Source organism: Somniosus microcephalus, chromosome 1 (assembly GCF_052327205.1).
Source record: "Somniosus microcephalus isolate GS21.2 chromosome 1, FLI_Smic_1.0, whole genome shotgun sequence".
NCBI lineage: Eukaryota > Metazoa > Chordata > Chondrichthyes > Squaliformes > Somniosidae > Somniosus > Somniosus microcephalus.
In genome coordinates this window covers 400,678,663-400,704,015 of record NC_140987.1, presented here as the reverse complement: position 1 = coordinate 400,704,015, position 25,353 = coordinate 400,678,663, and the positions used below count along the sequence as shown (strand labels likewise).

General features: G+C 44.7%; 1 protein-coding gene across 9 annotated transcripts in view; it reads left to right on the top strand.

Annotated features, from left to right (window-relative positions):
- The window catches only part of dlg3 (discs, large homolog 3 (Drosophila)), a 774,284-nt gene that overhangs the window by 654,946 nt on the left and 93,985 nt on the right, over window positions 1-25,353 (top strand). Inside the window, exon 1 of one of the 9 annotated variants that reach the window (XM_085998162.1) lies at window positions 16,585-17,057. The exons of the other annotated variants lie outside the window; for them this stretch is intronic. The gene's annotated coding sequence lies outside the window, so the exon portion shown is untranslated. Of the gene's footprint in view, window positions 1-16,584; window positions 17,058-25,353 lie in introns of those variants that run through there. 9 annotated transcript variants of the gene reach the window in all.

Here is a 25,353-nt window from a genome sequence, read left to right as displayed (position 1 = left end):
TGTAACCTCCTCAAAGAACTCTATCTTGTTTATCAAGCAGAATCTTCCTTTCTGAAATCCATGTTGGCTGCTTCTACTTATTTTCTCTTCATCTAGCTAATTAGTAATTTTATGTTTAATTAAAGATTCCAAAATCTTCCCTACTGGCCTGTAATTACATGGGTTAGCTCTGTCTCTCTTTTTGAAACTTGGTATCACCTTGGAAACTTGGAACCAACATTAACAATAAACATTTGAGTGTTTCATGAGGCAATTTTTAGTTAAATCTACTTTTTCTTCAGCCCCACCAGCCATGCTATGATACTCTTTCAATTTAGCTATTCCGGGCACTTCAGCCATGAGACAGATCACCAGCCTTACCATCCATTTCAGGCACCAAAAAGATCGTTGCCCAGGAGAGAAGTCCTTGTTACAAAAGTTAGGGCAGATATCACACAGAGAAGTGTAGATTGTCAGAGGAAATTGGGCCACTACCAAAAACACATACAGACACAAACAAACAGACCACAAAGTCAGGGCAAAAACAGACAGCGGAGAGGATAGATTCATCTAAAACATCAGAATAAAGACAGCTCAACTCTTAAAAAAAGAAACGCATCAAGGAAACAGAGGAACATAGGAATAGGAGTGGGTTATTCAGCCCCTCGAGCCAGATTAGATCATGGCTGATCTGTATCTACCCACCTTGATTCCATAGCCCTTAATAGTCTTGCCTAACAAAAATCTATCAATCTCAGCTTTGACATTTTCAATTTGACCTAGCCTCAACAGCATTTTGGGGCAGAAAGTTCCAGATTTCCACTACCCTTTGCGTGAAGAAGTGATTTCTGACATCACCCTTGAATGGCCTAGCTGTAATTTTAAGGTTATGCTCCGTTGGTCTGGACTCCCCTCACCAGATGAAATAATTTCTCTCTATCTACGCTATCAAATCCTTTAATTGTCTTAAACGCCTCAATTAGATCACCCCTTAATCTTCTATATTCAAGGGAATACAAGCCTAGTCTATGCAACCTCACCTCATAATTTAACCGTTTTAGCCCCGGTACCTTTTTGAGGGAGACATAAACCGATATTAAACACATTGACGATACACTGAAGAGTTAATATCTGAGTCTCTCCAACTTACCGCGAGCAGTGCCATTGGAGATATAGTATAAAGATCTATGACATTAAATAGGACAAATTTTGGATTTGTCATTGAGGACAGTCATAAAACCATCCAGCCATCAGGTTACTGCTCTTCCTTGGCTGTCACCGCTCCTCTTTCACCTGTTTACTGTGACTCATCCAGTATGCCTTTCTCAAGCTTACTAAGTATATCCTCTATGATGCCAAGCTTGAAAATGTTGGTGAGAGGGAAGCAGGGTGCTATGAAATACTGTCTTATTCTGGGCCACATGCAGTGCTGCCAGGCTGCTTTCCCAGAGAGATTGTGATTTGTGATTGTGTGAACATGTAGCATTCAGGTACATATGCTGTCACAATCTGTAACCTCATGGCCTGGCATATCCCTCACTCTACCAATGCCATCAAGCCAGGGGGCCAACCCTGGTTCAATAAGGAGTGTAGAAGAGCATGCCAGGAGCAGCACCAGGTGTACCTAAAAATAAGGTGCCAACCTGGGGAAGCTGCAACACAGGACTACATGTATGCTAAAAAGTGGAAGCAGCATGCTATAGACCGAGATAAGCGATCCCACAATCAACGGATCAGATCAAAGCTCTGCAGTCCTGTCACATCTAGTCGTGAATGGTGATGGACCATTAAACAACTAACGGGAGGAGGAAGCTCCAAGAATATCCCCATCCTCAATGATGGTGGAGCACAGCACGTGAGTGCAAAAGACAAAGCTGAAGCGTTTGCAACCATCTTCAGCCATAAGTGCCGAGTGGATGATCCATATTGACCTCCTCCCGAGGACCCACCAACACAGAAGCCAGTCTTCAGCCAATTTGATTCACCCCAGGTGTTATCAAGAAACGACTGAGCGCACAGGATACAGCAAAAGCTGTGGGCCCCGGCAACATACCGGCTATCCTGCTGAAGACTTGTGCTCCAGAAGTAGCCGCGCTTCTAGCCAAGCTGTTCCAGTACAGCTATAACACTGGCATCTATCCGAAAATATGGAAAACAGCCCAGGTATGTCCTGTCCACAAAAAGCAGGACAAATCCAATCCGGCCAATTACCATCCCATCAGTCTACTCTCAATCATCAGCAAAGTGATGGAAGGTGTCATCGACAGTGTTACCAAGCAGCACTTACTCACCAATAACCTGCTTACTGATGCCAAGTTTGGGTTCTGCCAGGACCACTCGGTTCCAGACCTCATTACAGCCTTGGTCCAAACATGGACAAAAGAGCTGAATTCCAGAGGCGAGGTGAGAGTGACTGCACCTGACATCAAGGCAGCATTTGACCGAGTGTGGCATCAAGGAGCCCTAGTAAAACTGAAGTGAATGGGAATCGGGGAAAGCGCTCCACTAGCTGGAGTCATACCTAGCACAAAGGAAGATGGTTGTGGTGGTTGGAGGTCAATCATCACAGCCCCAGGACATCACTGCAGGAGTTCCTCAAGGCAGTGTCCTATGCCCAACCATCTTCAGCTGCTTCATCAATGACCTTCCCTCCATCATAAGGTCAGAAGTGGGGATGTTCGCTGATGACTGCACAATGTTCAGGGCCATTCGCAACTCCACAGATAATGAAGCAGTCTATTCCCACATGCAGCAAGACCTGGACGACATTCAGGCTTGGGCTGGTAAGTGGCAAGTAACATTCACGCTACACAAGTGCCAGGCAATGACTATCTCCAACAAACGAGCGTCTAACCACCACCCTTTGACATTCATTGGCATTACCATCGCTGAATCCCGCACCATCAATATCCTGGGGGTCACCATTGACAGAAACTTAACTGGACCAGCAGCATAAATACTGTGGCAACAAGAGCAGGTCAGAGGCTGGGTATTCTGCGGCGAGTGTCTCACCTCCTGACTCCCCAAAGCCTTTCCACCATCTACAAAGGCACAAGTCAGGAGTGTGATGGAATACTCTCCACTTGCCTGGATGATTGCAGCTCCAACAACACTCAAGAAGCTCGACACCATCCAAGACAAAGCAGCCCGCTTGATTGGTGATGTAAGAAAAAGGAGACTTACCATCAAGTAACTTTAAAGTAAGCTTTAAGTAACTTATAAACACACTATATACACAAGAGAGGTCTTTACCATGCCTCTGGTAGAAGCCTCTTACAATACTGAACAGACCAGTATTTATACCAGTCCAACAGGAAGTGACATATGACAGGAAGTGAGGTATGTACACAGTTCATAGTTCACAGGAAGTGATGACATAACTTCCCGGAAGTTATCATTTTTATCACATTCTTCCCTCCTGCAGGATTAGGAGGCTGCGGTCTACCTTTTGGTCCGCAGCCGCCGAACAAGGAAGAGTCGCACCCGTTTGGATTCCCGTCGTAGAGGGTCGCTGGTCCGCTTACATGCGGTTGGCCATTGGTCAGAGTCTGTGTGGCCTGGATTGCCCTGTGAAGGGTCGGGGAGATCATGGCTTCGAGTACGAGCCCCAATAGGTTCAAAGTCGGACTGCCTCTGTTCAGAGGGAGGTGCAGAGCTGGTCTGTGGCAGATCAGTACTTTCATGCGCGGTACTGGGAGGGTCGCAACCTTGAGCACGGGGTTCTACCGGCACCAAGCTAGTTGGTGTCCGATCAGGATCCTGGAGAGGGGTACCCGATAGGTCCCAAGAGTTTCCTGGTGAAATGCCATCACCCGATGTCCCACTAGGTCCTGGTGGGCAGGGAGCCAGATCCCGTAATGATACGGTAGATTCTCGGCCGTCGGAATATCGTATGTTTGCATAGGTGGGGTTGGCATCGGTTAGTTCGACCTCGTCTACAAGAGGGTCATTTTTAGACGTCCGAACGTATCTTCGGAGTAATACAGGTCCAGGAGTAGTTAGCCATGACGGGAGTGATGTCCCATGAGATGAGCGACGCTGGAATCCAAAGAACCGCTCATGAGGTGTAGTATTTGTGGCTGTAGAAAGCAGGGACCGTATAGAGTGCAATGCATCCGGAAGCACTGTTTCCCATTGCTGGTCTGGTAGGCCCTGAGATCTTAAAGCGAGACGTACGGAATTCCAGATGATACCGTTATACCTCTCTACCTGCCCATTTCCGATGGGATGGTATGGTGTTGTTTTGCTTGTAGCAATTCCCCGTTCTGAGAGGTAGTCCTTGAGTTCCCTCGACATAAAGGATGGACCCCGATCTGAGTGAATATAAGCCGGCATGCCACAGAGAGAAAATACCTGCTCAAGGCAGCAGATTACTGTGGACGCCAGCATATTGGAGCAGGGGAAGGCAAACGGAAAACGTGAATATTCGTCGATCATGGTGAGCAAATATGTGTTCCGAGTTGAAGAGGGCACTGGGCCCTTAAAATCGATGCTAAGTCGTTGCATCGGTTGGGTTGCATGTATGAGTATACCATCTGAGGGGCGGAAGAACTGAGGTTTTAATTCCGCACAAAGCCGGCATTCTGAGCATATTTTCTTTACATCTCCAGTGGAAAAAGGGAGATTCCGTGATCGTACGAAATGTAGCATGCGCGTAACGCCAGGATGACACAAACCATTGTGGACATCCATGAGAGTGGAGGATGACATAGTGGAGCAGAATGCCCATGTGAGGGTGTCCGGGGCCACATTCTCCTTGCCAGGCCGATAGAGAATGGTATAACCAAAAGAGGCCAGTTCCATCCTCCAAAGTTGTATTTTATTATTCTTAATTTTGGTTCGTTTTCGATTATCGAGCATGAAGGCGACTGATCGTTGGTCCGTGATCAATGTAAAGTGCTGGCGAGCTAGAAAATGGTTCCACTTCCGTACTGCCTCTATGATGGCTGTGGCTTCTTTCTCAACCGGAGGATAATGTAGCTCGGCACCTTGTAAGGTCCTGGACATAAATGCTACAGGACGACCTTCCTGATTCAGAGTAGCCGAGATCGCCACCTCCGAGGCATCACATTCAACCACGAAAGGGAGATTCTCATCAATGGAGTGAAGAGCCGCTTTCTCCAACTGTTTTTTGAGAAGGTTAAAGGCTGCAACAGCCGCTGTTCCCAGTGGAAATGATCTAGCATGCAGCAAGGGTTGGATTTTGTCCGAAAAATGAGGAATCCATTTAGCGTAGTATGCAAACAGACCGAGAGCCCGACGTAAAGAAGCCGGATTCTTAGGTGACGGGAGCTCTTGGAGCGGGCGAAGTCTTTCTGGGTCTGGCTTAATGATACCATTGCCTACGCAGTAGCCAAGGATGTTGATGGTCGGTTGCGACTCAACAGATTTGGATTCATTCAGGGTCAAATTACGGCGATGGAGGGCATCCCGAAATTTTTGGAGGTTGGAGTCGTGTTCCTGTTGATCGTGACCTGCAATGGTAATGTTATCAAGATAGGGAAAAGTGTCCCTTAGGTTTTCCTGCTTAACCAGGCCATCCATTGCCCGTTGAAAGACAGCCACTCCATTAGTAACCCCGAATGGGAGGCGACGAAATTGGTACAGCCGTCCATTAGCCTCAAAGGCTGTGTACTGCTTATCTGAGACCTTCAAGGGTAACTGATGATAGGCACTTTTTAAATCGTAAGTTGAGAACACTTTGTATTCGGCCAGTTTATTAACCATATCATCAATGCGTGGCAATGGGTAGGCGTCCAAGTCAGTATATTGATTGATGGTTTGCGAATAATCGATGCATAGTCGCTGTTTGTGAGGTTTTAGAGGGTTCTTGACAATGACGACTTGAGCCCGCCAGGGCGACGAACATGGTTCAATGATATCCTCTGCTAGAAGTCGAGAGATTTCAGCCGCAATAAAAGATTGGTCTTCCTGATTAAAGCGCCGCGATTTCGTTATTATCGGTTGGCATTGAGGCGGAATACTGGCAAATAATGAGGGTTCATCAAGTGAAGCTGCTGATAATGCACAAAATGGTAATTTAGACGGTATATTAGAAATAGTAAGTCCGGGTTTGGATCCACCAAACTCAATGGTGAGTTTCTTATGCTGTTTTTGGAAGTCCAGCCCTAAGAGGAGATCACTACATAAGTCCTTGAGCACCGAAAGTCGGGTGGAGGGATACATACGACCATGAAGTGTCATATCAACAACACAAAAGCCGGAGATTCTGGTATTAAGTGATGACTGGGCCATCGCAATTGCCTGGTCCGATGGGAAGACATGTAGTTTCAATTTCGCAACAATCTGTTCCTTAATGAAACTATCAGTACTTCCTGAGTCAATTAAGGCATCTAAGGTATGCCCTTTAATTGAAATTTTTGTGGCTGCATGAGACAGGTTCTGTGGGCAAGCAGCTGTAATTGGTGTCGTTGCACAGAGAGTGGCTAAAACTCTCGGTGTGCTTCTTCGGGAGAGAGCTCGAGAGGAAGCTTGATAGGTCCTAGCTGGAGCATCTTGATAGGCCCTAATTGGGGCAGTTCGGTAGGCCTTAGCTGGATTGGCCCTCGTAGAGGCCCTTGATAGGCAAACTTTAGCAAAGTGTCCTTTTTTCCCGCAATAACTGCAGATTGCATTGCGAGCAGGGCAGGTTTTCCTAGGGTGAAAAGCCTCTCCACAAAAGAAGCATTCCTTCCTAGATTGCCAAGAGGCTGCTAAAGTGGGGTCGTCCTCCTCTTCTTCATCAGAATTATCAGAATTAGATTCCCCCATGATAGGGTTCACCTGAGACCGCTTGAATTGTCTGGTTGCAGCTACAGCAGCAGATCGAGATCTGGGCAGCTGATAGAGGTCTGCATTTCTCTTTGCCAAATCCAGTGAACAAGCTAGGTCAAAAGCTTTTTGTAGCTCAAGTGTTTTACTTTCTAGTAGACGCTGGCGTATAAATGGAGAGGCAATCCCGCAGATGAAAGCATCACGAATCATTTCTTGGCGGTACAGCTCAGCTGAGGCTGCCTGAAAGTTACAATCTACGCTGAGCCTGCGAAGTTCTTGCAGGAATTTGTCAATTGATTCCCCTGGCCCTTGTCGGGCTGTGGCCAGTAGATGTCTAGCATAGACCTCATTTGGGGTCTTCGCATACAGTTTTTTAAGTGCCCGAATCACCTCTTCGTAATTATCCCAGTCATCAACATATTCGAACACTTTTGGGGTCACATAATTGACAAGTATCTTCAATTTAGCAGGAGCATCCGCTTTACATTCATCCAGAAAATTCTCAAAAGTACGATACCAATGCTTCCATACCCTGCCAGCTGCTGGTGTATTCGGGTCCAAGTCCAGACGAATAGGTCTAAGGATTTTCTCCATGATGGGTGGTTCCCTGGATCCTTAACTTCCGAGTTTGCCTGAAGGTCTAGTATTTGTCAGTGTAAATATTTAAGTTACTTAAATTGATGTAAGAAAAAGGAGACTTACCATCAAGTAACTTTAAAGTAAGCTTTAAGTAACTTATAAACACACTATATACACAAGAGAGGTCTTTACCATGCCTCTGGTAGAAGCCTCTTACAATACTGAACAGACCAGTATTTATACCAGTCCAACAGGAAGTGACATATGACAGGAAGTGAGGTATGTACACAGTTCATAGTTCACAGGAAGTGATGACATAACTTCCCGGAAGTTATCATTTTTATCACAATTGGCACCCCATCCACAACCTTAAACATTCACTGTCTCCACCACTCACATACCGTGGCTGCCGTGTGTACCATCTACAAGATGCACTGCAGCAACTCGCCAAGGCTTCTTCGGCAGCACCTCCCAAACCTGTGACCTCTACCACCTAGAAGCACAAGGGCAGCAGGCGCATGGCAACACCACCAGCTCCAAGTTCCCTTCCAAGTCACACACCATCCTGACTTGGAAGTATATCGCTGTTCCTTCATCATCGCTAGGTCAAATTCCTGGAACTCCCTCCCTAACAGCACTGTGGGAGTACCTTCACCACACGGACTGCAGTGGTTCAAGAAGGTGGCTCACCATCATCTTCTCAAGAGCAACTAGGGATAGGCAATAAATGCTGGCCTTGCCAGCAACGCCCACATTCCATGAACGAATAAAAAAAAAAATTGTTTTCCACATTTAATAGCCCTTTAAAGAGCTGTTGGCACTGATTATACACCTCCCGACTCTGGTGCTCCCAACATGTCCTGCACTGAGTGCCAGAAGTGCTGGATAGTTATTTAAATTAATTAACCTGGCATTATGATGTGAGGTCATCCTCTTGTCCCATGTGGTCACACTACACTACACCAGGACTGCATTGTGTACCCCTAGAAACAACATGCAATCAGCAAAGTTCACGTTTGACTGCCTAATGCATTTGTACTATGTCCCTATGTGGATTATTTTTACACAGGTGTTTACTTGAAATTGGTTAACCCGTGTATAAAAATAACACACTGGAATCTTGTCAGTGAATGTTGAGCGATAATTTGTGAACTTCGCTGATCAGAAATTATAACCTTGGAAGGAATTATTTTCCCACGACAAACAGTGAATGTATGGAACAGGCTCCCAGTTAAAGCAACTCATGTTGTAACTAAAAATCAACGCATTTAAAAAGAGCTGGATGATATTTGTTTAGGGATTGAGGGATGCAAGGGTATGTACAGATAGAGATGATCAAATACTCTATGGAACATGATAGTTCCTGCCCATTTCGGACCGTGGAGGTGTCTTTGATGTGTGATTTGTGAACAGTCAGGGTCGTGCTGCAAATTTTAATCTTAGACAGTCTAAAATTTTCATTCGATTATCTTCAGGCTCCAAGAGATAGCACAATGTTTTATTGTCTTGAACATTGTTCCTAGTGGTGGTTCACCTCTGAGATCCCTGCGAAGAGTCCAAGGTAATGCAGATTGTATAAGTTCTATTGGAAGGAACAAACCAGAATAGGCCGTCTGTCGGATGTACTAGAGTCAATGAGCCAAATGGCCTTTTCTCGTTTTAGAATTTATTTTTTAGGTTGAGTTCTACCCTTAGCCTGACTCTGGAGCATTTAGCAGCAAATGGTAGTTGAGTTTCTCACTCCTGCAGCATCGATGCGCTCTCAGCTTCTCTATTCCATTACTTATAGAGTAGATTTGGAGTTATTGGTTATGATGCAACACTGTCACTTGCCTTTTGACTAAAAAGCTGCTATTCATTGTATTCTAAAACCTTTCTTCAGTTATTCCTGTGTCCCTGAATCTCTGCTATAGTTATATGTGCCTATGGGTCAATTCTGTAGTGAACAAATAGAACCAGTCTGTAACTGCTGATGTGAGTTTTGGTGCAAGTGAAACCGTGTGAAGGGAGATGAAATATTAACACAGACACACTTAGGCCTACAGAAATTTCTAAACCCTGCAAGATTGATTCCACTCACCAGGGCTCTGACTCAGGTCCTGAATTATATGCTACTTAGTACAATGGAGATTCTTTATCAGATCCCAGCTAAACATCAGCCAATGTTATCAATGAGAAGTTAGTGGCTTTTTTTCAATTCTGTAACATTGAGTTGGGCAAGTGCAGTGAGATTTGGAGAAGGCGATTGTTTTGCACGGGAAGAGGATGATTGATATTAAAACAAGAAGGGATCTTTAACACGCAGAGAGCAGAAAGGCCCTCGGTTTAACATCTCATCTTAAAGATGGCACCTCTGACAGTGCGGCGCTTCCTCAGTACTGCACTGAAGTGTCAGACTAGATTATGTGCTCGCATCTCTGAAGTGGGGCTTGAACTAACAGCCTTCTGACTCGGAGGCGAAAGTGCTATCACTGAATAGAATAGAGGAATCGAATACAAAAGCAGGAAGGTAATGTTAAATCTATATAGAACCATGGTTGGACCACACTTGGAGTACTATGTGCAGTTCTGGTCTCCATACTACAAAAAGGATATTGCAGCTGTTATGTATTGTGTGTTCTCCTCCCACCTGTGGTGGCGCTGTCACAGCAGATAAATGGTTGGGTGTTCTCTTGGTTAAGTTTAGCTCTCTTTGTTCGGAACTCTCCAGAACTTCCCTTTTCCTTCGAATAAAGCACTTCATATTTGAATCTCTGAGTTCTGAGTTCTAATTGTGTCTAGGTAAAAAGGTACCGACACAATAAAGTGGCGACGAGGAGCGGATGAATCTGCGTACGTTACGGGTGCAGTGAGTGAACAGAAATTTAAATTTGAAACGTGAGATGGCTACTATATTAGGAAACATCGGTGATTTTGATGAAAATGTGGCGCAATGGAGCGCTTATACGGAACGTTTTGACTATTTTGTCTTGGCGAATGCGGTGGCAAACGAAAAGGTCGTGCCTACCTTTTTGAGTGTAATGGGGCTGAAGACATTCAATTTACTTCGCAGCCTTGTGCAGCCAGATAAGCCAGGAACTAAAACATATAAGCAACTAGTGGAAATTCTTGGAGCACATTTTTCACCAAAACCTCTGGTTATTGCTGAGAGATTTAGATTTCACAAACGGAATCAAGAGGAGGGGAAATCAGTGACGATGTTTATTGCTGCTTTAAAAAGGTTGTCGGAACACTGCCAGTTCAAGGAGGTGCTGAATGACACCATTAGAGACAGACATGTGTGTGGTCTGCAAAGTGCAGCCACACAGAAGCGCCTTCTTACTGAGGACAACCTTACTCTTGAAAAGGCCATTGAAGTTAGTGTCTCCATGGAGATGGCGGAAAAGGAGGCTCACCAGTTGAGTTCAACAGGGAGAGTTCACAAGGTGTCGTCTGAGCCTAAAGGTGCGCGGAACGGCACATGTTACCATTGTGGGAAAATGGGCCATCACGCTAATGACTGCTGGTGTATGGAGCTGGAATGCCGAAATTGTGGCAAAAAGGGTCACATTGAACGCGCCTGTAGAGGTAAAAAAAGAACAGACAGAGCTGGGAAGCATGGAAGCAAAATGTCTGTATTTGGACAAGAGAGGAAAAAGAGTGTTCATTCAGTGCAGTATGATGGAACAAGCAAAACAGAGGGGAGCGACACCTCTGAGGTGGAAGAGGTGCACATACTGACGGTTGCAGGTGGTTCAAATGGCTACTGGGTATCACCACTGGTGGAGGGACAATCAGTGCGGATGGAGGTGGACACAGGCGCGGCTGTGTCCCTTGTTTCAGACACTGTCTACAACAAAATGCTAAAGCATCTTACCCTTCAGCCAACAAACATTGTGCTAAAGACGTATACCGGCGAACCTGTGGCCATAAGAGGCGCCATTGAGATGCCAGTTAAATTGAATGGCCAGACTGCAAAACTGCCACTATATGTGGTAAAGGGAAATTACCCATCGCTACTGGGACGTGCGTGGCTAGAGAAAATCACACTGGACTGGCCTGCAGTCCGCATGATGTCAAAAGGGGAGTCAGGTCTGACTGCAGTGTTAAACAAACATGCAGAACTTTTCAATGGGGAACTTGGGAGCATGAAAAAGATCAGCGTGAGACTGGACATTAAACCTGACAGCAAGCCGAAGTTTCACAAAGCCCGACCTGTACCCTATGCAATTAGGCCAAAAGTTGAGGCTAACTTGGAGGCCTTACTCGAGAATGGAGTCCTGGAGCCTGTGAGCGTGAGCAAATGGGCCACACCCATTGTTCCTGTCCTGAAAAAGGATGGATCTGTTCGAATCTGCGGGGATTTTAAAGTGACTATTAACCCGGTGCTGTCTGCAGAACAGTACCCTCTTCCCCTCATTGATCTTTTTACGGGCCTGGCCAGAGGGCAAAAGTTCAGCAAAATAGACTTATGCCAGGCTTATCTACAAATGCATGTCGATGACAAATCAAAGGAGCTGCTGACAATTGTGACACACAAGGGTCTATACAGGTACTGCCGCCTTCCGTTTGGAATTACATCGGCCCCTGCTCTATTCCAAAGGGCAATGGATCAGATTTTGAGTGGACTGCCAGGAGTCCAGTGCTACCTGGACAACATCCTTGTCACTGGGACAAATGAGGAGGATCATCTTCTGAACTTGGATGCGACACTACAACGACTGAAAGAGTACGGACTCAGAGTTCGTAAAGACAAATGTGAATTCTTTCAGTCTTCAGTTGAGTACCTGGGGCATGTGATTGATGCTACTGGCCTGCATAAGGCGCCGTCAAAGGTCAAGGCGATCGTGGAGGCCCCAGCACCTCAGAATGTGAGCCAGTTACGTTCATTTCTGGGGTTACTTAACTACTATGGGAAGTTTATTCCAGACTTAGCAACATTGCTGAAGCTGTTACATCAGTTGCTATGTCAAGGCAAAACATGGAAATGGACTGAACTGTGCAACGAAGCTTTCGCTCAAGCAAAGAAAGCATTGCTGAAATCGGAGGTCTTGACACACTTCGACCCAAAGCTACCCATGCAGCTAGCATGTGATGCATCACCATATGGTGTGGGAGCAGTCATATCCCACATCATGCCTTCGGGTGAAGAGAAACCTATCGCCTTCACATCACGCACCTTGAACAAGGCCGAGAGTAACTATGCGCAGATCGAGCGCGAGGCCTTGGGAATCGTTTTTGGAATTCGAAAATTTCATCAGTACCTGTTTGGGAGAAGGTTCACACTCCTGATGGACCACCGTCCATTGACTTCAATCTTCGGGCCCCACACCGGAATTCCGTCTCTCGCTGCAAGCAGGATGCAAAGGTGGGCTTTACTGTTGTCAGGACACACATACGACATCAAATATCGCAAATCAGACTTGCACGGCAACGCAGACGGTCTCTCGAGGCTACCCTTGCCTGTTACTCCCCCAGAGCCTCGTCAGATAGACATCTTCTACTTTAGACAAGTGGAGGGAGCACCTGTCGCTGCAGTTCAGGTGCGAAGGTACACCCGCAACGATCCAGTCCTGTCTGAGGTAATGGATGATGTCATTCGAGGGAGAGCTATAGGAGATTCTCCTAGTTTGAAACCTTACGTTTCAAAAAGAAATGAGCTCTCTGTCCAGGCAGGTTGTCTTCTTTGGGGATGCCGTGTCATCATTCCGCCACCTCTGAGGGAACCTATACTGCAACAACTTCATACAGGCCACAGTGGGATGGTTCGGATGAAGGAAATGGCAAGAAGCTACTTCTGGTGGCCAGGTCTCGATGGGAATATTGAGGAGAAAGCCAAAACATGTTCCCCATGTCAAAGGGTCCGGAATGTTCCACAGCTGGCAACCCTACACCCCTGGGATTGGCCTGCAGAAGTGTGTCAGCGAGTACATGTGGACTTCGCCGGTCCTTTTGAAGAGAAGATGTTTATGGTGGTTGTGGACGCTCGTAGCAAGTGGCCGGAGGCCACTGTGATGAGGTCTACCATGGCAGAGAAAACAATTGAGAAACTTGGTGAGATGTTCAGCCGTTATGGCTCACCGGAACAACTCGTAAGTGACAACGGTCCACAATTTGTATCACAGGAGTTTGCAACCTTCCTGCATGTGAATGGTGTCCAACACATCAGGTCTGCGCCCTATCATCCCTCTACTAACGGCCAGGCAGAAAGGTTCGTGCAAACTTTGAAGCACGCCTTGAAGGTATCGCAAGGTCAGGGCTCAATCCACCAACGTCTGAACAGCTTCCTGTTGTCCTACAGGAACGAGCCGCATGCCACAACCAAAACTTCCCCCGCTTCGCTCATGATGAAGAGGCAGTTGCGGACAAGTTTTGACTTACTCAAACCTCCAAGGGCAGAGCAGGTTGTCCATCGTCAACAACAAGCTCAAGTTGAAAAGAGAGAAAAGAGCCAAGGAGAGACGGTTTCATCCGGGAGAGCACGTCCTAGCTCGAAACTACAACACTGGACCGAAAGGGGTTCCTGCTACGGTGATCGCGCAGACGGGCCCTGTGTCTTACACGGTTGAGACTGCTGAGGACGTCGTCTGGAGAAGACACACAGATCAACTGTTGCTAGGAGCAGAGACAGCCACAGAGGCTCCAACGGCTGGTTGGCCTGAACTGTTTCCGGATGGTACCGCAAACCAGCATCCTTTGCCACAGTGCTCTACTCCAACACAGGAAGTCAAAGAGACTGTTCCACCTGTGCAAACTCCTGACTTTCGACTGACACAGGCACCTTCTCCATCTAGGCCTGTGTCAATGCCTACTGCTGTGGAAGCCAGCGATGACCGCCGGTATCCTGTCAGAGAGAGGCGGCCTCCAAGACGCTTGGATCTGTAGGCTTAGCGACTTACCCACAAGACTGGGGCAGAATAAACCCCAGGGTAAAGTCAGGGGTTGAGGCAGTCTACCTCTACCCTAGGTTAGTTGAGTGCATTGAAAGTAACTTACCTGTTGAGGAATAATGTGGACCTTCCATTTAAGAGGGGAGGAATATGTTATGTATTGTATGTTCTCGTCCCACCTGTGGTGGCGCTGTCACAGCAGATAAATGGTTGAGTGTTCTCTTGGTTAAGTTTAGCTCTCTTTGTTCGGAACTCTCCAGAACTTCCCTTTCCCTTCGAATAAAGCAGTTCATGTTTGAATCTCTGAGTTCTGAGTTCTAATTGTGTCTAGGTAAAAAGGTACCGACACAATAGCAGCACTGGTGAAAGTACAGAAAAGCTTTACAAGGATGTTACTAGAACTGAGAGGATGCAACTATCAAGCTGAGGTTTTTTCTCTGGAAGGCTAATAGGAGACCTGATAGAAGTCTTTAAAATTATGAAAGGGTTCCATAGGGTGGATGTAGAGAAACTGTTTCCACTTATGAGTGAGTCCAGAACTAAGGTAAAATAGCCACTATCAGATGAAATAAAAATTTAGGAGGAATTTCTCTACACACACAGTGGTGAGAATGTGGAACTGGCTGTCAGATGGAGTGCTTGAAGCAGATCACGCTTATGCATTTAAGGGGAGACTTGATGCATACATGAGGGAGAATGGAATAGAGGGATACAGGAACAGATTGGGAAGTGGCTCGTGTGTATAAACACTGGCATGAGCCAAATGGCCTGTTCCTGTGCTATACATTCTATAGCTCTGATTTTAACTCGAGATGTGAATTGGGCGGGCGTGGCTGAGGCGAGTGGCAAACTGTCCTGACCGCGTCTGCCTGCGGCCCGGGAGATTTAAACTTCCGGGCCTTATCTGCATGCCCTGGCTAGTTTCCCGCTCAATACCGGCTGGAAGTTATAGATGGCCGGCAGGAGGCTGCCTCTGAGGACTGAGGGAACGGTACCTGGAACTCGGGTAAGTCGGTTGGGGGACAACGACAGGGCAGGCCAAAATCTTTCATGTGGAACCCTGTGATGAAACAACTCTGTGTTCTGGCATTTGTATTGTTGTTGTTGTTGTAGTACTTGTAATGTCTGGAATGTTCCACCGGGGTAACCACGAATGCTCCTCCCTAGCCCCGCCCCTCTTCTGGAATGTTCTACCAAGGGCTGGGTCGGTGATGAACTGTGTTAACTTGATGCCATGTTCTTAATAAAAGCCTTCAGTTCTAAGCTTTAACTTCACGGATTCAGGCAGTTATTTGGCACATCAATAACCCCACAAGGAACGGGGGTATTTTTAAGTAAAGATTTACCTTTTTGGGCCTCTTCTGACCCAGATTTCTCTTTCCGCTAGGTTAGTCTGATGAGAAAGCCACAACTGCATCTCCACTCAGGCCCAAGATTAAAATAGCAGTCAGGCCCTGATAAAGTCATCAGAGCCTGATCTACATATTTTTAAAAAGTCCCCGCAGGTATATTTCTCGACTGCTCAGAAATTGTAGCTTGCGGGATCGGTGTTGGCCGTCAGCGGGTGAGTCCCTCAGGCAATTTAAATTTCCCCACATGGTATGCAACCCTTTTGTAATTCTATGTAATATTCTGTAACAATGATACAGCAAACCACCAGCTGCAGTTTGAGTGTCTTGTGTAGTTTTTCTGCCATTTCTGCATGGTTGTTACAACGCAAAAGTGCCAGTGTAACTCCAGATTTGTGTGTACTGGCCTGATTCCAGAGCACACAGGTGTGAGAGCCCTGGGGAAAGCTGCTGTCTCACACCATTTCAGCTTGAATCCACAATGAATATGACTCTGGTACGGTGTCAAACCCTGTTTAAGAAGTTGAATTTTCTAGGTTCTTCATAAACTTAAACAAATCTCATTTAAATGTTTTGAAAGTACAGTCATTACCACCTACATTCTCAAAACCTTGCAAATGAACCATCTGGGAATGGATTTCAGTGTGTGTCTGTAAGCACACACAGCTCTCTGGGCCATAAGATTCACATCACAGTCATGCAGTGCTGCTGGATAGAATATTCTTTTGTGTTCTAAGACATGAGAGACCAATCCGCCAGAATGTTTAAATTGTAGGTACCAATTTGAGATTGGTGGAGCCACAGTGAACTGTGTCAGTTCTGAGAGACAGAGGGAGACAGAGACTGACTCATGCTGAGATATAGGAGGGGCTACTTATATGATAATAAATTACATGGCACGGTCTCCATTGGCTGGTTGTGTCAAGCCAGGTTGTGTTCCACTCTTTGATTTTCACAAACCGGTTTAAACCTTGCCGAGCAGGAAGGTTAATGATTCACTGTTGTGACCTCGCCTTGTTCACCTAACCTGCACACTGAAGAGGATTTCAACCAGCCAGATCATGTAGAGAAACTGCTTCACTTACAAACTGATTTCATTGGACTGTGAGAGGGCAGAAGCTGTGAATATTGAGCTTCTACTTGCCTGTTTCTGAGCAGGGGCTGCACAGCCATTCAGCTGTACTTTGTCTGCAGTCAGACGAAGTCTTTAAGCCCTGTTCTGAGAAGTGTTTGCGTCACTGCAGGCTTAGGGAGGGCAGGTCAAAGCTGAGCCAGTGCAAAGTCGCAAACAGCAAGCTTTTATCCTTCTCTGAACAGCTCAAATTCCATCAGCCTGCAGGCAGGAGGGGGGAGGGAAAAGGAAGTGATCGCAGGACCTGGGAGTCCAATCTGGGCTGATGTGTGCGTGGATGTGGGAGTCTCTTCATTATCCCATGCTGCTGTATCATTGCAATTCAAACTTGCAGACAGTTCCACAGTAACCGCAGCTTTGCTGACACACTAAGAGGTGGGTGCTTTTTCATTAATCCTGTGGGGGAGGTGCAGGGTGGAGGGTGAGGATCCTTTTCTTCAGAAATGTTAATACTGTAGCAGCTGGTGGGGCCTTTGTTTTAGGGATTTACCTCCTGAACATGTATTAGGAGGTGGCGGTGGTACTGCAGACTCGGCTTACCACAAATAGGACTTGAAGATGTGCCATTTACTCCAGAATTATTACATGGTCTCTAGATTTGTGTTCTAATATACTGTCTGTCTTCAATGAATGGATTAATTGAGCCATAAATTATTTTGAATCCTTCATCAGATTTTAGTCCAACTTCATAAGTGACTCCTCTCATTAGAAACTCTGCTCCACGGGACGGTGTACTAGTGTTTCTCCACGCGCCACGGAGCCATGAGCCTCAAGTCTGATTGTGTTATTCCACCGATCTTACTTATCTCATGGCAGGGGTTCAGAGCAGAGACCATCTGCCACTCTACTGGAAGTGCAGAAACGCAGAGGGAGAGTCACCCTGCGCTCTCGTGTGCTTCCCAGCTACCTGGCTGAGAGCAACATTATTGGTGATTGGGAGCAGCATCTGCTTGTCCTTGTGCTGTCTGACATGGTGTGAAAGTAAGAAATCCGCACTTGCGTCCAAGGAAAGTAACAGTGTGTGTCATTTTGTGAGAAAAATGATGCAGAGAGATCACTGAAGAAGTAGATCGAGTCGACACCATATATGCCTGTTGCGGTTTACATGTTGCCATTTTCTCGCCATGTTGTTGATTTATTACTGATCATGAATTATGACTCTAATATTGTTCACCAATGATTATAGACCAGTCACTGTGTGAGAATAGTTCATTCGTAAAAACTAGGCTCCTGAAATTATGTTCTAGGATACCAATTTACAAATGCTTAACACCTCACCTGAAATTCCTCTCTGCTTTTTAGTGGTAGCATTAAGAGTTTATTTTAAATGGTTTAACAGCCTTGTTGAAATAATGCATTAAGTGTTAATATGCTTTTCTCCCTAGGGGTGATTTCAGGGCCCAGATTTTGATCTTCAGATAATCCTGAGTCATTTTGATTATTTGTTTTATTCTGTATCGCTTCCAAAACTAACCCCAAAAATACACTTGTACCCAGTTTTAAATGTACAAATAAGAAATAATTTTTATCTGTTTCAGCCCACAATCATTATGAGGCTCTCAATTAAAACCTTTATCATGTTATAATGCTCTCAGTTATAACCCTTACTGTTATAATGCTCTCGGATATAACCTTTGCTGTGTTATATAAGTTATGACACGTGATGTGCTATAAGGTGCTTTATTTTAACTCATTCTATAAAGCTCTGTCATAACCCTCTGTCACAAAGCCGGGTCTTTCCTTAGTTACTCTCTTGGGTAAAGCAGTGCTAGTCACTCCTGGAAATGGTCTGAATGTCTTTCTTTTGGGGGTGTGCTCATACTGCCCAATATCGAATTATAGGATAGTGTAATCCAGGTGCGTAATAATACTCCCTCCTTGTGAACTGTACTGTATAGTTGTATCTTTTGCACATGCTCACACATGACACATGCACCTCTTCAATGTTTTTGAAAGTGGACTGAGAAAACACTTGATCCCGATTTGGCCTCGTCTTACCATTAAGCTGTTTTACTTCTCAGCAAGTGAACATACAGAGCAACAGTTGTAATCTTACTCACATAGTTCAATATATACAATTTTTCCTCATGTAAAAATACAATCTAATGAACCCTCTATGCTTCCCCACAACAGTGGGTTGTCTCGCTTGACTTAAACAAATTAACTTCTAACTACTCTCCTGCATTTTAACCTTCCTAATTTGGCAAAGGCCTGCCCTAACAGCTTTCCATTTAAAAAAAAACCTGACCGTTAGTGAATGTTCCTGTTCCTGTTTTCATCTCCCTCTGTTTACATCTAGAGGGGAGGGCCTGTGCCAGACCAACCCCTGCAGAGTGCCTGGATGTTTGTCGATTACTGAGACGAGCTAACAAAATGATTATTGTTTTCAGTCTTTGGGGAAACAACTTCAAAGCCAAGTCCATTACCTTTCAACTAGTCACCCTGTCCAGATGGGTTGCATCCTAGGTTGCTAAAGGAAGCAAGGGTGAAGATAGGAGAAACTCCGACTGCAATCTTTCAATCTTCCTTAAATATGAGAGTGGTACCAAAGGACTTGAAAATCCAAATGTTAAACACTTATTCAAAAAAGGGGAGAGGGATAAACCTGGTCACTACAGGCCAGTCAGTGGTGGGAAAACTACTAGAGACCATTGTCAAGGACAAAATTAGTTCTTGCTTGGAGAAGCATGGGTAAATAAGGGACGGCTAGCATGGATTTGTTGAAGGCAAATCGTGTCTGACTAACCTAATTGAGTTCTTCGATGACGTAGCAGAGAGGGATCATGAAGGTAGTGCAGTAGATGTTATATATATCGACTTTCAAAAGGCATTTGATAAAGTACCACATATCAGACTTATTCAGAAAATAGAAGCACATGGGATTAAGGGGACGGTGGTAACTTGGGTATGTAATTGGCTAATTGCTAGGAGGCAGAGAGTAGTGGTGAACGGATGCTTTTCTGACTGGAGAGTAGTTTGCAGTGGGGTCCCCCAGGGGTCGGTATTGGGACCATTGCGTTTCTGGTTGTATATAAATGACCTGGAATTGGGTATAGGGAGTAAAATTTTAAAGTTTGCGGATGATACAAAACTTGGCAGCGTAGTAAATAGTGAGTAAGATATTAGTAGACTTCAGAAGGACATAGACAGACTGGTGAACTGGGCAGACACATGACAGATGCAATTTAATGTGGATAAGTGTAAAGTGATGCACTTTGGGAGGAACAATGTGGAGAAACAGTGTAATCTAAATGGTACTATTTTGAGGGGGTACAAGAGCAGAGGGAGCTGGGTTGTATATTCACAAATCTTTGAAAGTGGCAGGGCAAGCTGATAAGGTGGTTAAGAAAGCGTATGGGATATTTGGCTTTGTAAATAGGGGCATTGAATACAAAAACAAAGAAGTCATGCTTAACCTTTACAAATCACTGGTTAGGCCTCAGTATTGTGCACCACACTTTAGGAAGAATGTCAATGCCCTGGAGAGGGTACAGAGGAGGTTTACCAGGATGATACCAGGGATGAGGGACTTCAGTTATGTGGAGAGATTGGAGAAGCTGGGATTGCTTGCCTTAGAGCAGAGAAAGTTAAGGGGAAACCTAATAGAGGCATTCAAAATTATGAGGGATTTAGATAGAGGAAGTAGGGAGAAACTGTTTCCTCTCGCAAGTGGGTCGGTAACCAAAGGCCATAGATTTAAAATAATTGACAAAAGAACTACAGGGGAAATGAGGAGAAATTGCTTCACACAGAGGGTTGTTAATATCTGGAACGCGCTACCTGAAAGGGTGGGGAAAGCAAATTCCGTGGGCACTTTCAAAAAGCAATTGGACATATATTGAAGAGGACTAACTTGCAGGGTTATGGGGAAAAAGCTGGGGTGAGGGACTAAATTGGACAGCTCTTTCAAAGTGCCAGCGCAGGCGTAACAGGTCGAATGGCCTCCTGTGCTGTAAGATTCTATGAACTCTTTTTAAAAAATAAAAACTTCCAAGTTTATAAAGCAAAGTTTATTCACACATTTAAATGTAGCACTTTTCCAAATCCTTTCTGTTAAAAAAAATCATCAAACAGTCTCATAACAAGACACCCTCACTGTTGTATGACCCTTTGTGTTATATGGCCTGTAGTTATAACTCTCACTGTAGTATATGCTCTGTTATAACTCTAGCTGTGGTATATGCTCTCAGTTATAACCTCTGTTGTGTTATAAGACTTTATTATAATCTTCACTATGTCATAATGCTCTCTGTTATAACTAGTTATGTTATAAGGCTCTTAGTTATAACTCTTACTGTGTTCTAAAGCTTTCAGTTATAACCCATACTGTGTTATAATGTTCTTGATTATAACTCATGCTGTTATAATGCTTCCAGTTATTTCCCTTGCTGTGTTTATAAGGTTCTTGGCTATAACTCTCGCTATCTTATAAGGCTTTGATTTATAACACCCTTCAATGCAGTACTGAGGAAGTGCTGAACTGTCACAGGTGTCATCTTTGGATGGCATATTAAACCGAGGCCCTATGTGCCTTTTCATGTGGGTATAAAAAATCCCATGGCACTACAAAGAAGAGCAGATGTCCTGGCTGACATTTGTCCCTCAACTAACATCACTAAAACAGATTATCTGGTCACTTATCTCACCGCTGTTAGTGGGACCTTGCTGTGTGCAAATTGACTGCCGCATTTGCCTACATCACAACAGTGACTACATTTCAAAAGTACTAATTGGCTGTAAAGCTCTTTAGGACGTTCTGAGGTTGTGAAAGGTGCTATATAAATGCACGTGTTTGTATCAGTCTTTATGGTAGAGGACACTAAGAATATCCCAACACTGGACAAACAGGGGGCTCTGGGGGGGAGGAGCTAAATACGATTAAAATCACTAAAGAAGTGGTACTTGGTAAAATAATGAGACTCAAAGCGGATAAATCCCCTGGACCTGATGGCTTGCATCCTAGGGTCTTGAGGGAAGTGGCGGTAGGGATTGTGGATGCATTGGTAATAATTTTCCAAAACTCCCTGGACTCAGCAAAGGTCCCGGCAGATTGGAAAACTGCTAATGTAACACCCTTATTTAAAAAGGGTAGTAGGCAGAAGGCTGGAAAGTATAGACCAGTTAGCCTAACATCTGTGGTTGGTAAAATGTTAGAGTCCATTATTAAGGAGACAGTAACGGGACATTTGGATAAACATAATTTAATAGGACAAACTCAGCATGGTTTCATGAAGGGGAAGTCATGTTTGACAAATTTGCTTGAGTTTTTTGAGGAAGTAACATACAGGGTGGATAAAGGGGAACCAGTGGACGTAGTGTATTTAGACTTCCAAAAGGCATTTGACAAGGTGCCACACAAAAGATTATTGCTCAAGATAAAAAATCACGGGATTGGGGGTAATATTCTGGCGTGGGTGGAGGATTGGCTCTCTAACAGAAAGCAGAGAGTTGGGATAAATGGTTCGTTCTCAGATTGGCAACCAGTAACTAGTGGTGTTCCGCAGGGGTCAGTGCTGGGTCCCCAACTCTTTACAATCTATATTAACGATTTGGAGGAGGGGACCGAGTGTAACATATCAAAGTTTGCAGATGATACAAAGATGGGACAGAAAGTAGTGAGTGAGGAGGACATAAAAAACCTGCAAAGGGACATAGACAGGCTAAGTAAGTGGGCAGAGATTTGGCAGATGGAATACAATACTGGAAAGTGTGAGGTTATGCACTTTGGCAGGAAAAATCATAGAGTAAGTTATTATCTTAATGGCAAGAAACTGGAAAGTACTGTAGTACAAAGGGATCTGGGGGTCCTGGTGCACGAAACTCAAAAAGTTAGTATGCAGGTGCAGCAAGTGATCAAGAAGGCCAATGGAATGTTGGCTTTTATTGCTAGGGGGATAGAATATAAAAACAGGGAGGTATTGCTGCAGTTGTACAAGGTATTGGTGAGACCGCACCTGGAATACTGCATACAGTTTTGGTGTCCATACTTAAGAAAAGACATACTTGCTCTCGAGTCAGTACAAAGAAGGTTCACTCGGTTAATCCTGGGGATGAGGGGGTGGTCATATGAGGAGAGGTTGAGTAGATTGGGACTCTACTCATTGGAGTTCAGAAGAATGAGAGGCGATCTTATTGAAACATATAAGATTGTGAAGGGGCTTGATCGGGTGGATGCGGTGAGGATGTTCCCAATGATGGGTGAAACTAGAACTAGGGGGCATAATCTTAGAATAAGGGGCTGCTCTTTCAAAACTGAGATGAGGAGAAACTTCTTCACTCAGAGGGTGGTAGGTTTGTGGAATTTGCTGCCCCAGAAAGCTGTGGAAGCTGCATCATTAAATAAATTTAAAACAGAAATAGATAGTTTCCTAGAAGTAAAGGGAATTAAGGGTTACGGGGAGCGGGCAGGAAATTGGACATGAGTCTAGGTTCGGAATGGTCATGGCCCTGTGGGTAGTGGAGTGGGCCCAGGGGCCGTGTAGCCTGGTTCTGCTCCTACTGTGTTCTAATTCTGTGTCAGATTTCAGGAGATGGTTTTATTCCTGTTCCTGGCTGGGGTGGAGATCGCCTTTACAGAAGGTAAGTACTGTAGAAAATATAGGGACAGAGTGATCTCCTGGATGAGTTTCGATCGCCTAGATGGGTCGGAGAGGAATTTCCCAGATTTTTTTCTCCCAAATTGGCCATTGGGTCTTTTATCTGGTTTTTCGCCTCTCCCGGGAGATCACATGGGCTCGGGTGGATGGAGAGTGATAGAAGATTTGAGGTTAGGATCAGATCAGCCATGATCTTATTGAATGGTGGAGCAGGCTCAAGGGGCCGATTGGCCTACTCCTGCTCCTATTTCTTATGTTCTTATGTTCCTTTCTTTAGTGCTGTCTTTTAAGGATACAAGTGCAGCTAGGATTCAGTTACTGAATTTTTCATGTTCTTTGTGATGTCTTGGATATTGACTATAACACACACCTCGTTCTCATACGTACATTGCATCTTATTATTATGCTCATCACCCAGGAAGCACATTCAAGGTAATGTAAAGCTGCTGTCGGTGTGTTTAGAGATGTAATCACCAATGCAATGATAACAGCTCCATGCACTGCCTGGAGCAGTGTTTGGCCACTGCACTTTCCAGCATCTAACCGGGAATTTTCCTTTGTATTTGCACAATGTTCAAACGTCACCTTAATGGTAAAGATGTATCCGGAGAGCCCAAGTTAGTCCAAGGGCTGACTGTAAAATGCTGTACTCCCAGTTAAACGTGGAAATTTCAATATCGGTTGATGTCCCAGAAATAGACAGAAACGTGTCTATAATCATTCCCAAACAATGCTCTTGGGCAGAGGGCTGGTGAAAACTTATCTCACAGCTGCTGATAAATGAAATTTGAAATCTAAAAATCCCTGTCGCACTCTGGATTGTTACCTGAACCACGCACAAATTGGCATAGGGACAAGCAGATTAGAAGGTTAAATGTGTAGCTGAAAGAGTGGTGTGGAAGGGTTTCAATTTATGGGGCACTGGCATCAGTACCGGGGAAAGAGGGAGCTGTTCCGTTGGGACGGGTTCCACTTAAACTGGGCTGGAATCAGTGTCCTGATGAATTGAATAACTGGGGCGGTAGATTGGGCTTTAAACTAATGAAGAGAGGATGGGAGGATTCAGGGAAGGGTAAATTCAAAAGCAGCAAGAGAAATGTCAAGGCTCTAGAGCAGAGTAGTGATTTGGGTAAAACATAAGCAGAGTTGGTCAGGAAGGGACAGAGAGCTTAACAAAAGTAATAGGGCATCAGTGACTAAGGTGACATCAGGGGAAAATAGAAAAAAGTTAAAGCTGAAGACACTATATCTGCGCGAAGCATTCACAACAAAATTGATGAATTAATAGCACAGATAGAAACAAATGGGTTTGATCTAATAGCCATTACGGAGACGTGGTTGCAGAGTAACCAAGGTTGAGAACTAAATATTCCAGGATACTTGACTTTTAGAAGAGATAGGCAGAATGGAAACGGGGGTAGCCCTGATAATAAAGGATGAGATAAATACAGTAGAGAGAAAGGATCTTAGCTCGGAAAAACAAGATGTAGAATCACTTTGGGTGGAGCTAAGAAACAACAAGGGGCAGAAAACACTGGTGAGAGTTGTTTATAGGCCCCCTAACAGTAGTTGTAGTTTCGGGCACAGTATATATCAGGAAATTAGAGCTGCATGTAACAAGGGTAATACAGTAATCATGGGGGACTTTAATTTTCACACAGACTGGGCAAACCAAATTTGCAGTAATAGTGTGGAGGACGAGTTCATGGAGTTCAAGATAGTTTTCTAGATCACTGTCGAGGAACCAACTCGGGAACTGGCTATTTTAGATCTAGTATTGTGTAATGAGACAGTGTTAATTAATAACCTCGTAGTAAAGGAGCCTCTGGGGAGCAGTGATCATATGATAACATTTTATGTTGAGATTGAGAGTGATTTAGTTCAGTCTGAAACTAGGGTCTTAAATCTGAACAAAGCAAACTACGTAGGTATGGGGACGAGTTGGTTAAGGTAGTTTTGGAAACTTAGATTAAAAGATATGACGGTAGATAAGCAATGGCAAACATTTAAAAAAAATCATAATTCGCAACAAATATACCTTCCCTCAAGGAATAAAAACCCCATGGGAAAAATGA